Raw genomic sequence first — 14824 nt, 5'->3', positions numbered from 1 at the left:
GTTATATTGAAATAGTCAAAGAAATCATAAAGATTTTGAGGAAGGATAGGGAGGTAAAGTGGACAGTGGAAGCTCGGGGATCATTCTCCCAGTCTGTGCATAGTGGCATTCATAAGAATGGTGGATCATGAAGCCATGGAAGAAAGGCTCGTGCAGCTGGAAAAACTGGAAGAGGATAGGTTTCTGGCTGGATTCCATCAGTAAGTTCAAAAGGAACACGAAAAGGCATGGCACAATCGGCACATCAAGCTACGCACCTTCAAGGTAAATTATTTAGTGTTATTATATGATAGCAAGTTTGATAAATTTCCAAGAAAATTTCGGATGCATTGGCTGGGGCCCTATGTCATCAAGGAGATTACCGATGGTGGAGCAGTTTAGTTGGTAAAGTTGAATGGAGATCCATTCCCAAGAAGGGTGAATGGTAGCCGATTGAAGCCATACACCAGGGATCCAGCCAGATGACTATATGGTGGAAGCACAGTCTTAGCGCTCCAGGCAACTAAAAGGAGGCGCGAGACTATAAACTACATTGCCTAGGTTGTAGAGCTGCGTGATTGGGGTACTGCGTAGAATGGAGGATTGTCGCAGTGTCAGCAGAAGTGCGAGGGGAGCTGCGATATTGAAGGAGAGGAATTTATTACTTGTCCTGCACCGGGCAAGGAGAGGGGCTTGACTATGATTCGTAACTACTGCTTGCACGTGAGCTTCAGGTAACTGGGCCAAGTTTCATAATCATTCCTTATATATGTTGCATCACTTTCAAAAGCCTTCGAGAAAGTCCACTAATAACGCCTGATGAAGTTGGGATGCCTGATTGGATGGGTCTGAGAGTTTGCCCTTTAAACCACCTTATTTTAAATTTAAATTTGAAATTTATTAAACATTATGAAATTTTTTAAAATGTATAGATATTTTTTTATTTATTTATGGATAACAAAAACATTACCGGGAACCAATCTATTTTATTGATAATTTTTAAATTTTCGGTTTAAGTTGTATTATTATTTAAATTTTTTATACAAATTATATATTAATATGTTATTCTAGTTAATAAAATAAATTATTTACAAGTTAAAATATATTTGCAAGGCATTCGGAAAGTGATCGGTATGGTCATTGTTCATGACTTGACAGTGGGAGAACGACTAAATGGAGCGGGGGGTGGAAATTAAGTCAGAATTTAAGAGCAAGATCTTTGAAAGTCTGTCATTTATGAACCAATTTTGGGGGGAACGGTCAGATTCAAATTCAAAATTTCCTATAAATTACAGATGGTTGACCAACGAAAAACACTTCGCATTTTGAGAATTCAGGTGTTTAGCTATTAGGCACGCATAAACCTTGATTATTTTAAGGCTTTGGTAGCGAGCTCAGTGTTTGAGAAATTGTCGAAGGAAACTCAGGAGCTTTTAACTGGCATTATGTTGGCACCCGTTGAGACTGCAAGTGTTGGGGAAGCCATGGCAGCTGAAGGATCTTCCCCAGAGGTAGCAAGTGCAGAGGTACCCAAATCGCCAAGGTTTCCCAGGTCGAGGCCTACGCCGCCCAACAGCATCTTTCACTATAGGGCAGGGCAACACGGCATCAAGCAGTTTGGCGTCGGGAATCTCAGATGCAACAAAGATGATCCTTACAATGGATCCCTGGGTTATCGCACTATTGGATGGAGCATTGACCTCAGAAGCAGAGGTTTAAAGGGCCATTGTCAACGCCATCAAACAAGTTAGGTTAAACTTGCCCGCGCTTCCAAGTGAAGCCCTTCACACCTTGCTAGATGGTGTGATCACAGAAATACAGCTCGTGAATAGCGCACCTTGAACATTATTAGCAAGTAGAAGGTGAACAATGCACAGATGCTTGCCGAAAAATCATCTGCAATGTTGGAAATAACACTAAGACGAGGGTGAATCAGTATTATCAGATCAATAATTTTATTTCCAAAACATATTTATATACGCTACTTCAGTGAAGTGAACTAGCATGTACACACAGTTGTGATTAAGGAAACCAGCACATATCCAGAGAACTTGTGATTTAGACAATTTATCATGTGTTGATCTTAAAGTAGTATATCAAAGATTTATTAGATAGTGCAGTAAAAGCAGAATAAAGCATCACATATAAGCAACACACATGAACACCAAGATGTAAGGTGGAAACCCAATGTGGGTAAAAACCAACTACTACTGTCATCTCTGTCTTCTTTTAATAATAAGAAAATATGTTTACAATCTTGTACTGGTGTAGACTCATTCCAGTACGTAGGCTTCTACCTGTAGAAGGTTACAACTTTCTCTCATTCTCCAGCTTCTACTAGAAGGGAGCTACAAACCCCTAGCTCTTGTACTAGCCAATATGTTTACTAGTACGTAGGTCCAGCCTATAGAAAAACTCCACTCTTCCACCAGGGACCACGTTTCATGAATTTTCAGACTTGATACTCCTAGATCACAACACCACAAGCTAAAGGCCACATTTCATCAAATTTTCACACTGGACCCATCGTAACTTTTAAACTTAAACTGCATCAACCAATATTCAGATAATCTGAACAATCAATTCACTGACACTAGAACACTGTGATAAACCCAAAACCCTGCATCATCATTCAGAACCAGCTGTAACCTCAAACATCATGCATTAGAGTGTATATGCTACTTGGTTGTACCCAAACTGCATGTATACATTATTTCCGTTAATTGAACCTACGTATACCTTCAAAACTACTGCAAACATAAACTTTTGAATCAAATCTGTACCAACTATCAATATTCTGAATATCTACTATCAACTTTCAGAGCTTTACACAGGCGGGGACAGAGATCACTTCTTCTCACTTATACAATCAATCAATCAAATGCCAGCCTCCTTATGCATTCAGTTTTACATTCAGATCTAAGAAGACTTCATTGACATACAGTAGTAAAATAATAGAATTTTATCAGATAGATCAATCAGATCTGAAAAGAAGCTTTTCTTTTGTATACACTACTTGAAAGAACCGAACCTACGTGTATACGCTCTTTGGTTGAGACGAACTTCTGTACAGATCTGCAAATATTGACTCAGAACTTTGTTGCAATTCCAGACTTCAGACAAACCCATATCATTATAGATAACGAATAGAATAGGTGCAAAACATCATATTTAGTCTCACCCAATATCAGAACATTCAAGAATAAGTCATTTCAAGTCTCATGATTCCTGATCCAATATTAAACTCAAGGTGCACATGAATATTTCAGATCTAGTCCCAAACATAACCTTGCAACATAAAATATACTTCAGATAGAAGTATTCCTTAGAATCTTATTACTTGCACAACTAGCCTAATGATATTCTCCTCCTTATATACTCTTAGGCCTTTCTCAATAACTTGGACCAAAACCACTTAGGGCCAATACCTTGGATCAAATACTTGGTTTTCCAACATGTAGGCGCTTTTCCTCCTGTGAAAGTGTGTGTATACATTATACATTTTTTTTGTTTTGTTAACCCGCGTGTATACGCTCCTTGGACAAAGTGAACTAGCGTATACGTCTCTTTCTTCATTCTTTGGAGTCTGATCTGTAATCTTTTGTTGTTAACCTGCTACACTTTGAACTGTCATCTGAGAGAGTTGTCATCAAGGAAAACACCTGTATCATAATGCCAACAATCTCCCCCTTTGGACTTGATGGCAACAACAACACCAAGACACTCTCCCCCTTTGACATCAAGGGTAAAGGGAGGACCAAGATATTATCCCCCTTTGACATACATTATGTTGTCCATGATCCCCCTAAGTACATGTTGAATTCTCTGTTTGAGCTCCCCTTTGTACATGTTGAGATGTACTAAAACCATCCATGCTCCCCCTGAGCACATGCTGAGTTTGCAAAAAAAAATTCCAAAAGAATAACATGACTCTATAACTCAAACTATCACCAAAGACTCATACATACGTCCATCTCCCAACCAAGTTGGGATATACCAAATGTTTATACATGACAGAAATACAATAAATATTACATCATCCATCCGATGCAAAGTGGGGATACAAATTACATCATTTGTTCCATAGGACTCATTCAAATGTATGAGAAGACATATCACACCCTAGACTTTTACATGATTTAAGAAACAAATGGTATAAATATCTAAAGCCATAGCTTGACTCAACAACCATAATGCAAACAATGCAGAATGTGTGTGAAGGCTAATACTCCCCCTGAACCTGTGCTACCTGTGCATTGTTAAAAATTCAATGATCAAGGCATCTTTTTCAGTCAGATAAAAATTAATGAACAAAGCATATCGATAGACTGTAATCATCAACAACAGACAGATCACCCATATCAAAGTCTGCCCCACTGTTTTTCTTGACTGAAAAACATATACGCTCCTTCACCCACAGAAACCCGCGTGTATATGCGACTATACTTCATGAAACCTGCGTATAATAACCTTTTTCTGAAAAACTGGATTTTAACAGCAGGATGATGAAGCAACTACTCCCAGTTTTTGTCTGAGATATTCAAATGTTTCTCTGGGAAGTGGTTTAGTGAATATATCAACAACCTATTATTTGGAGGGAACATACTCCAATTTGACCTTTTGTTCAAGCACTTATTCTCATAGAAAATGGTACTTGATGGGTATGTGCTTGGTCTTCGAATGCATGACTGGATTCGTTGAAATACTGACGACACTTGTATTATCACATAGAATGGATATGGGTGGAGTACATGTGATCTGAATGTCTTGCAAAGTTTGCATCATCCAAAGTAGTTGTGTGTAGCAAGATGCAACATCCACATATTTTGCTTCAGTTGTTGATAAAGCAATTGAACTTTGTTTCTTATTGAACAAAGACACTAACCTGGAACCCATATAGAATGCACCAAAACTAGTGCTTTTTCTATCATCAACACTTCCTGCCCAATCTACATTTGTATATGCATGAAGAGTAAGATCTGCATCTATAGGATACCATAAACCAAAGTCTTGAGTTCCTTGAAGATATTTGAAAATTATTTTGACTGCCTGAAGGTGTCATTCCTTTGGATTTGCTTGGAATCTTCCAACTATTCCTACTGCATGCATGATGTCAGGTCGGGTACCTATTAGATAAAGCAAACTGCTAATCATGGATCTGTAAGTTGGTTGATGTATTGTTGTTAATTCATCATTTGAGCTGAGACTGCATCCTGTTACCATTGGGGTACATACAGGTTTAGAATCTTCCATTTTGTACCTTTTCAAGATCTGTTTGAGATATTTGGTTTGTGAAATAAAAATACCATCTTTATTTTGTTGAACTTGTAGACCAAGAAAATAGGTAAGTTCACCAAGCAAGGACATTTCAAATTCTTGCTGCATTACTAAAGAAAAATTATGACTCATGGATTCTTCATTGCTACAAAAATGATATCATCAACATAAACAATAATAATTAGAAATTTATCAGCTTCAATCTTTGTATATAGATTGTTATCTGCTGAACCTTTTGTAAAACCTTGTTGGTGTAGATATTAGTCAAGGCAGTAATACCAGGCCCTTGGAGCTTGTTTCAAACCATAGAGAGCCTTTTTGAGTTTGCATACAAGTTTTGCATCATTTCCAAGAATGAATCCTTCTAGCTATTCAATATAAACTTCTTCTTCTAAATCTCCATTAAGGAAAGCTGATTTTACATCCATTTGGTATACTTTGAATTTCTGAAAGCTAGAAAGAGCAAGAAACATCCTTATGGCTTCAAGTCTGACAACAGGTGCAAAAGTTTCTTCAAAATCTATACCTTCTTGTTGAGCATACCCTTTACAAACAAGTTTGGCCTTGTTTCTAATGACTTCTCCATTTTCATTCAGCTTGTTTTTTAATATCCATTTAGTTCCTATCATATTTTTATCACGAGGTCTAGGAACTAATTCCCAAGTATCATTCTTTTCAATTTTCTCAAGTTCCTCATCCATGGCCATGACCCAACACTCATCTTTGCATGCATCATTTACATTTTGAGGTTTAGTGGAGGATAGTAATGCTAGATAGCTTGAGGTCCCTGTAATGGTTCTTCTTGTCTGTACATCTGCCTCTTTTTCCCCTAAAATTTGAGTTTCTGGATGATTTTTCTGAACATACCTAGACGGAGTCTTTTCTTCTACCATTAGCTCTTCTTTTGGTGCTTCATTGGTTTCTTCTTCAATATCATTTTGATTTCACGTGGGAAAATAACCCCCATCTTCTTCATTGTCATAATCTTCTGTTTTTATCTGTTTTGGATTTGTGCATGCTTCATCAACTACAACATTAATGCTTTCAACAATTTTCCCAAGTCTTTTATTATAACATTTATATACTTTACTTCTGGAAGAATAACCAAGAAGAATACCTTCATATGCTTTAGGTTCAAACTTACCAAGTTTTTCATCAATCCTTTTGATAAAATATTTGCTTCCAAAGACTTTAAAGTATTTTATAGTAGGAGTCTTACCATACCAAAGTTCATGTGGATTTTGAGTGCTATTTACTCGAACATTTTCTTTGTTGAGAATAGTCACGACAGCGAATGCATCTTCACCCTAGAAGGTTGTAGGAGTTCCAGATTCATATAGCATAGCTCGAGCCATTTGTTGAATTGTTATGTTCATTCTTTCTACCACACCATTTTGCTAAGGAGTCCTTGCAGTGGAGAATTTCCTTTTTTGTAGGTTTTAACCCCGTACATAAATTACCTGCATACGAATTCTAAAACATAGAAGATAAACAATGCGAGAGCATAACACATAAAACACATATACACAGAGATTTTCCCCTGGATCCCAAAACTAGGACTACCAACTTGATTTTTCATATGATACTTTCAATGTTACAATAAAAATTTATACATCCCGAAGCATCCAATACTGTGGACCAAAAACCATCGCTTCCAAAACCATGGACTGAAAACCATCGCGTCCAAAACCATGTGTGAAATCATGCACAAAACCATAGGTGGGTCTGACCAACCTAATATAGGGTCCAAAAACAAAATTGTCCAGGGCGTTGCCCCAGACCCCATAGAGTGGGGTTAACTGCACCCCTCAAACCCCCTGTGAAACCCTCACCGACGCAATCGGCGCAACGAAGGGGGGGCTCCACCCCCCTTATAACCCCCCGATTTACTACGTGGGCTAGTCGTGTAAAGAATATAACACAACCCAACATTCTCCCACTTATTGTTTTCTTTCCACAGGGGGCCAAAAGAGAGCTTAGTCATTTATCTAGCCTTGCAACGGCCATTGTTTCTCTACACCAAGAGAACTTCTCAGAGCTCACATATTTTGTCAATGCATTTGCAGTATTCTTCAAAGTGTACACCTTTACCAGCAACACATTTTTTTCTTCTATCATATCCCTCACAAAGTGATACTGAACATCAATGTGCTTTGTCTTTGAATGATATGCAGGGCTCTTTACCAAGAAAATTACACTTTGGTTGTCACGGTCTATCCTTATAGCTCCCTGTACTAACCCCATACTTGAACACAATCTCTGCAACCAAACTGCTTCCTTGCTTACATGAGTGGTCGCCATGTATTCTACCTCTGTAGTTGATAGTACTACTACAGATTGTTTCTTACTCATCCAACTAACTGCACCTCCAAATAGGTTAAACACATACCCACTTGTAGATCTTATTTGATCTAGATCTCTAGCCCAGTCTGCATCAACAAAGCCATGAATATCCAACACTCTGTCGAATCCTGGTCTTCCTTGGTAGCACAAACCATAATCACTAGTGCCACGCAAATACCTGAAAACACGCTTCATTATTGTCTAGTACTCCTTCCCTGGTTTTGACATAAACCGGATCAATATTCGCACTGCATGTGAAATGTCTGGTCTAGTACAGACCATTGCATACATTAGGCTACTGACTGCACTTGCACATGGAACATGCAACATGTCCTCTTCCTCTTCTTGTGTCTTGGGACACTGTTCAGCAGATAACTTTACACCTACAAGAATAGGAACCTTCAATGGTTTACTATCCTGCATCTTAAACCTCTGCAATATTGTCTCGACATACTTCCTCTAGTTTAACTAGAGCTTCCTCTTTGTCCGATCTCTTTTAATTTCCATGCCAAAAATATAGTTTACAGCACCAAGATCTTTCATGTCGAATTTGGAGGACAAATGGGTCTTCAAATCCTGGATAATTTCTTTGTCATTTCCAACCAGCAACATATCATCCACATATAAGACCAGATAAATAACACGGTCACCAATTAATTTAAAATACACACATTGATCTGCTTTGATTTTGGTGAAGCCAAGTCCCCATATAAATGTATCAAATTTCTGATACCACATCCTTGGTGATTGTTTTAAACCATACAGACTTATTTAACTTGCATACCAGTTCTTTCTTACCCTTCACCGCAAAGCCTTCAGGTTGCTTCATGTAGATCTCCTCTTCCAGATCCCCGTGAAGAAATGTTGCCTTCACATCCATCTGTTCTACCTCAAAATCAAAAGAAACAACAATAGATAAAAGTAATCTAATAGAAGTTACCTTGGAAACAGGAAAAAAAATATCACCAAAATCAATTCCCGACACCTGGGAATAACCTTTTGCTACCAACTGAGCTTTGTATTTCTCCACCTTTCCTTCTGCATTTGTCTTCTTCTTGAACACCCATTTGTTGCCAATGGGTTTCCTTCCAGCCGGAAACTCCACCAGATCCCAAGCCTCATTATTGTGCAAAGATGCCATTTCATCAACCATGGCCTCTTTCCAGAGTTTTCCATCCTCTGAATCTATTGCTTCCTTCATAGTTCTAGGATCATCATCAGTAATAGATAAAGAAAATTTGAACAGAAAGCAGATGGACTATACCTTTTTGGTTTCCTTCTTTCTCAAACTGATCTTCTCACACCCAAAGTTTGCGGCTCTTCATCTCATGATACCTCCTCTGTTGTAGACTCTGATTCTTCCTCCTTTAGCTCAAACTCTATCTTCTCAAGTTCCTTTGGTTGGACTTCATGTTTAATAACATCTTTCACCTCTCTGAACACTACATCTCAGTTGTAAACAACCTTCCTTGTTATTGGGTTCCAAAGCTTATAACCCTTTAAACCATCCTTATACCCAATAAAGATGCACTTTTCAGATTTACTATCGAACTTGGTTTGTTTCTCCTTTGGAACATGTACATATGCATCACATCCAAATACCCTCAGATGTGAAAGAGATAGTTTCTTACCAATCCATACCTCTTGTGGAGTCTTATCCTCCAACACTGATGAAGGTGATCTATTGACCAGGTAACATGTTGTCTCCACCGCTTCTGCCCAGAATTCCTGTCCTAACCCGGCACCACTGAGCATGCTTCTTGCCCTTTCCATCAACGTCTTGTTCATTATTTCTACAACTCCATTTTGCTTAGGTGTATATGGAGTAGTCTTCTGCCATGCTATACCACACTTCTTACATAATTTTTCAAATTCCTTAGTACAAAACTCTCCACCGTTATCTGTCCTCGGTAACATTATCTTCTTCTCTGTCTGGTTTCCACCAGAACCTTAAATTCTTTAAACCTGTCAAAGACTTCAGATTTCTTCTTAAGGAAATATATCCATGTATTCCTTGAGAAGTCATATATAAATGATACATAGTACACAGACTTACTCAGTGATGGAACCTTCACATGTCCAAACACATCACTATGCACAATATCTAATATCTATTTCGCCCTCTTACTACCAAAGGGGAAACTCACCCGATTCTGCTTCCTGTGTACACAATTTTCACAAAAATCAAAAGCAAGAGAGCTATTACGCATACCTTCTACCATACCTTTACCATGAAGTATTCGAAGGCCCTTCTCTCCAATATGTCCAAGCGTTTCATGCCACAACATGGTCTTCTCTCCAGAGACCACTAGATTTTCTGCTCCACTTCAGAAACCACGAAACTGTTGCACCCATCAACAACAGTGCTACCTTGCAGCTTGTACAGAGTTCCAATTCAAATTCCCTGCATCAATACCAGTGCCCCCCGAACCATGTTGCAGGTATCCTTCTCGAGCATTGTTTTTACACCTACAGCATCCAGCTTTCTTACAGAAATTAGATTTCTGGCTAATGCAGGAATATGCAAAGCACCCGAAAGTGTTCTAACCCTTCCACCTTGCAACTTCAACTTTACTTTTCCGTGACCAACGATTCTAGCCTTCATGTCATCCCCCAAGAAGACATCACCACCATCATATTTCTCATACTCGCAGAACCACTCTCTATGGGGAGTGAAGTGAAAGGATGCACCTGATTCAATCAACCATGCCTCATGATCTACATGTGTACTTGAAGAAGCCAAGTACACATCCCCACCTTCATCTGAGGTGGTTTTCACCTCTGCAGAAGGAACATCATCAAATCCCTTTCCTTTATCAGGAGCTTTAGATTTACAGTTCCTTTTCTAGTGCCCTTCCTTTCTGCATTTCCAGCACACCACCTTTACAGGTTTTCATAGAGATTTAGATCTCCCACTCAATGAATTATTTTTGTTTCTGTTCTAGGACCATCCTCCTATAGACAAGACATCACCATTCTGGCTCTCCATATTTTTCCGTCTCATCTCCTTTGTCAGCAAGGATGAGACTATTTCATCAAACTGCAAGGCAATTGCATTTCTACCTATTGCAATAACCAGACTATCCCATGAATCTGGTAGAGAACACAACAAACTGATGCACTTATCTTCATCTGAAATTTTAATATCAACATATAATAACTGACTTACCACAGTATTAAATGTGTTCAGATGCTCTATCACCGAGCCTCCATCTTTCATCCTCAGGTTATACAAATTTTTTCGCTGGAACAGTTTATTCACCAGAGACTTAGATTGTTACAAAGTCCCTAACTTGTCCCACAAAGCCTTAGCCATAGCTTCCCCTGGTACATTCAGCAATATTGAATCTGAGACACACAATTGTATTATGCTCTTTGCCTTCTGATCTAACTTCTTCCATTCTTCATCGAACACTCCCGTTGGTTTAGTACCCAGATCTACCACGATCCACTGATATTTATCCACCAACAGATCCTCCATCTTGAGTTTCAATAACTCAAAACTCTGACCATTAAATTTCTTGATCTCTATCTTTCCACTGCTCGTCATCTTCTTTCACCACCAAAATCGATCCGGCAAATCTCCCACTGAACAGGGTCTACCACAGGCCTAAGCGAAACCCCTCAGCAACAAAGGTGTCCCCTTGAAGCCAAAACAACTTTGATACCAAATGTAGATTTTAACCCCATACATAAATTACCTGCATATGAATTCTAAAACACAGCAATGCAAGACCATAACACATAAAACACATATATACAGAGATTTTCCCCTGGATCCCAAACCGGGACTACCAGCTTGATTTTTCATTATGATCCTTCCAATGTTACAATACATATTTATGCATGTTGAAGCATCCAATACCATGGACCGAAAACCATCGCGTCCAAAACCATGTGCAAAATCATTCACAAAACCATAGGTAGGTCCGTCCAACTTAATATAGGGTAAAAAAACCAAAATTTTCTGCGGCGCTACCCCAGACCCCATAGAGTGGGGTTACCTGCACCCCTCAAACCCCCTGTGACCCCCCCTGCCGCGACACAATCGGTGCAACGAAGGGGGTGCTCCGCCCCCCTTCTAACTCCCTCGTTAACTACATGGGCTAGTCATGGAAAGAATATAACACAACCCAACATTTTTATTCCATGTTGTTCACAAAAGTCAAAGAATTCATCCGATGTAAATTCCCCTCCTCGATCAGATCTGAGACATTTTATTTTTTGATCTGATTCATTTTCAACCAAGGCTTTGAAGGCTTCGAACTTTTCAAATGCTTCATCTTTATGCTTTAGAAGACCTATCCAACACATTCTATAAAAATCATTAATGAACAAAATAAAGTATTCTTCTCCACGAGGTGAATTTTTCCTTGATGGTCCACATAAATCAGTATGGACAAGTTCAAGAGGCTTACTAGCTGACCCTTCCTTTTCCATGAAGTGAACTCTGGTTTGCTTACCGATTTCACATGGTTTGCATATTGTATTTTTTGGGATGTTGATATCTGAAAGATCACGAACAACCTTGAGTCTGCATGCTTTTCTTATTTGAGAAAAACTTAGATGTCCCAATCTTCTATGCCACAGCCAATTTTCATCATTTTTTCTTAGATAGAACTGTTGTTGTCATCCCTTAAGTATGTATAAGTTGTTTGGATTTCTTGTACCTTTGATCACGTTCTCTCCTGTATCAAGCTCATGAACAACACATCCGTTTGATCGAAACACCACTTCATTTCCTTGATCACACATTTGACTGACACTCAACAAGTTATGTTTTAAACCATCTACATACATAAAATTTCTAGCTTTAACCTTTTCTTTCAAGAAAACAGAACCTTTACCTTTTATGACAGCAGGAGTTCATTTCCAAATGAGACATTCTTTTCTTTTTCTAAGGCATTATATGAGTGAAGTTTTTCTTTGTCACCTATCATGTGTTTGGAGCATCCATTGTCGATGTACCACTAATTTTCTTGTCCTTCTACATACAAGGCTATACCACATCTTTTTGTTTGAGATTCTTTCATTCTCCATATCTTGGGATTTAATGGCATTTGCACCTTTTGAGATTTTTGCCAAAATTTTCTCTTGCATTCAGATTCTTCATGCCCAAAGTTGTTACAGATTAAGAATTCTATTTCATTTTCAAGAGGAGAAAAGTTATTACAGGAACTTCTTTTGATTCCTATTACATTCCTTTGATTTCGTGCTTCTCTAGTCATGATGGTTTTGTAAGCAACGCATTGAGTAGCTTTGTGGCCAAAATTATGACATGAAAAACATTGCCCATTAAAGAAGTTCCTGTGACTATCGAATCTATTAACCTGGTGATTGTAGTTTCTATTGATATTCATCTTTGGAGCAAATTGAGTATGATTTGGCTGAGGTTGTTTGTGGCTTCTATTCATTCTTGAAGTAAATTGAGTATGATTTACCTGGTGATCAGCTTTATGCCTTTTCTGACGATTTTCATACTATTCATTGGACTTCGCTGCATCAAGATAGCTTTTGGTGGAGGTTGACGACTTTTGTGATTGAGATGCTTCTTCAGTATATCCAAGACCTGTCTTTATCAGAGGAGAACGCTAAACTTTGATAATTTCATTTAAAGTTTCTGATCCTTTTGCAAATCTAAGATTGAGAGATTATGTTTTCTCAAGATCCTTTCTTAGACCCACAATTTCACATTCTAGTTTTTCATTGTGTTTTTCCTTTTCAGCAAGTTGGTATGTCAAGGTATCTATAATCATATTCTTTTCTTCTAAACAGATTTTGAGTTTAGAAATTTCTTCATGAAGGCCTTCCTCTTCTAAATAATCCCAAAAATTATTATCGGCATAAGCCATGATAAGTCTATAATCATCACTATTAGAGAAACCATCACTATCCTCTTCTAAACTATACCAAAAATCATTGCTATTATAAGCCATGAGAAGTCTGTAATCTTGTCCAGTTTCATCTTCATCACTATTAGATAAACCATCACTATCTTCATGAGTATAGTAACTCCTTTTATTCACAACTTGTTTTCTATTCTCTTTTGCATATTCCTTTCCTTTTTCATATTTATCTTTATGAGGACATCTGGCAGCATAATGACCGACTCTGCCACAAGAAAAGCATTTGAAGGGTAGCTTACCTCTAAACCTTCCAGAACCCCATTGAAGCTTCTTGACAAAGTTTACTTCCTCTTCTTCTTCTGAAATATGTCCTGATTCATTGTGTTCTTCCTTTCCTTTTGCTGAGGCTTTAAATACGGCTTCTCTCATATCTGATGGTCCTCCTTTTCTCATCTCAAAGGCAGTTAAAATTCTGTGAAGTTGTGTCATAGTGATATTTTGTAGATCCTATTTTTCTTTTGTGACAAACACTTTTGATTCAAATTTAGCAGATAAGGATCTCAAAAATTTCTCAACTAAGGCAACTTCCTTTATTTCTTCACCCAGATTCTTCATACAATTAACAACCTCATTTATACGTAAGAAGTAACTAGCTATACTTTCATCACTATGCATCTTAGGAGTTTCATACTGAATTCTGAGAGTTTGAAGCTTAGCACGTTTTACCTGAGAGTCTCCTTTGTAGCTCTGAACGATTTTGTCCCATATTTCTTTGTCTGATTTGAGCTGCATGAATTTGAGAAACTCTGATTGTGACAGACTTCCCAATAAATATTGATAGTTTTGGCATTGGTTTCATATTGCTTTTTACCTGCCGTATCTGTAGGAATTGCTGTTGGAAATGTATATCCTCCTTCCACAATTTCCTAGACATCCATTCCAAGCGATTGTAGATAGGCTGTGGTTCTTATTTTCCAATAAACAAAGTTTATCCCATTCAAGATTGTTGGTTTGATGGATCCCATGCTTTCTTGATTATTCATGATGATGGATCTCCCTTCAAGCGATCAAGCTTCTTCTAAAGGACCTGCTCTGATACCAATTGTTGGAAATAAAACTGAGAGGGGGGTGAATCAGTGTTATTGGATCAATAATTTTATTTCCCAAATAGATTTATATACACTACTTCAGTGAAATGAACTAGCAGGTACACGCGGTTGTGGTTAAGGAAACCAACGTATATCCAGAGAATAAAGCATCACATGTAAGAAACACACATGAACACCAAGATGTAAGGTTGAAACCCATTGTGGGTAAAAACCACCTGCTGTTGTCATCTCTGTCTTCTTTTAATAATAAGAAAATGTGTTTACAATCTT

Source organism: Pinus tabuliformis, chromosome 5_1 (genome assembly GCF_031772625.1).
Source record: "Pinus tabuliformis cultivar Carrire ecotype Pingquan chromosome 5_1, CPIR1, whole genome shotgun sequence".
Lineage (NCBI taxonomy): Eukaryota > Viridiplantae > Streptophyta > Pinopsida > Pinales > Pinaceae > Pinus > Pinus tabuliformis.
Note: the sequence above shows the minus strand (reverse complement) of the source record.